The sequence below is a fragment of the Seriola lalandi genome, unplaced genomic scaffold (assembly GCF_002814215.2).
Source record: "Seriola lalandi dorsalis isolate HSWRI2012SDOR001 ecotype SW California unplaced genomic scaffold, Sedor1 jcf7180002050053, whole genome shotgun sequence".
NCBI lineage: Eukaryota > Metazoa > Chordata > Actinopteri > Carangiformes > Carangidae > Seriola > Seriola lalandi.
Genome location: NW_019520606.1, coordinates 1 through 820, shown reverse-complemented (window position 1 = coordinate 820; position 820 = coordinate 1). Strand labels below are relative to the sequence as shown.

General features: G+C 53.2%; 1 long non-coding RNA gene across 1 annotated transcript; it reads left to right on the top strand.

Annotated features, from left to right (window-relative positions):
* The first annotated feature begins 6 nt into the window (after positions 1–6).
* Positions 7–820, top strand: LOC111649160 (uncharacterized). The gene is made up of 3 exons (XR_002760254.1): positions 7–146; positions 588–606; positions 766–820. It is a non-coding gene; the product is annotated as an uncharacterized LOC111649160 (long non-coding RNA).

Genomic DNA, 820 nt, shown 5'->3' with positions numbered 1-820 from the left:
TCCCGTCCACGACATCGTCCTCCAAACCTCCTAAAGACAAAGACAGACACCGAGACAGAGAGAGAGAGAGAGACAGAGACAAGGAGGACGACAGCAAGAGCAGGAGACACGCCTACTTCGAGAAACCACGAGGAGACGAACACCAGGTCAGAGACAGAGGGGTGGAGACAGACAGACGGGTGGAGACAGACAGACGAGAGGAGACAGACAGATGGGTGGAGACAGACAGATGGGTGGAGACAGACAGATGGGTGGAGACAGACAGATGGGTGGAGACAGACAGATGGGTGGAGACAGACAGAGGGGTGGAGACAGACAGACGGGAGGAGACAGACAGATGGGTGGAGACAGACAGACGTGTGAAGACAGACGGATGGGTGAAGACAGACGGATGGGTGAAGACAGATGGATGGGTGAAGACAGACGGAGGGGTGGAGACAGACGGAGGGGTAGAGACAGACGGGTGGACACAGACACACGGGTAAAGACAGACGGGTGGAGACAGACAGATGGGTGGACACAGACACACGGGTGGAGACAGAGGGGTGGATCTGCTGCTCACTAACTGTGTGTCTCTGTGTCTTCAGGTGATGGAGGTGGACACAGGTGAGTCTCTTCATGTGATGAAAGCTGATTGATCTCCTGCCAACAGACCCATTGATTGATTGATTGATTGATTGATTGAAATTTGTGTCCACTTCCTGTGAGTGTGTGTGAGACAGTCCCTCCTCCTGATCAATAAGCTGATCAGTACTCTGTGTGCAGGTCCTGGATCAGTCAGAGAGCAGATCAAGATGATCAATGAGAAGTTTGCAGGAGC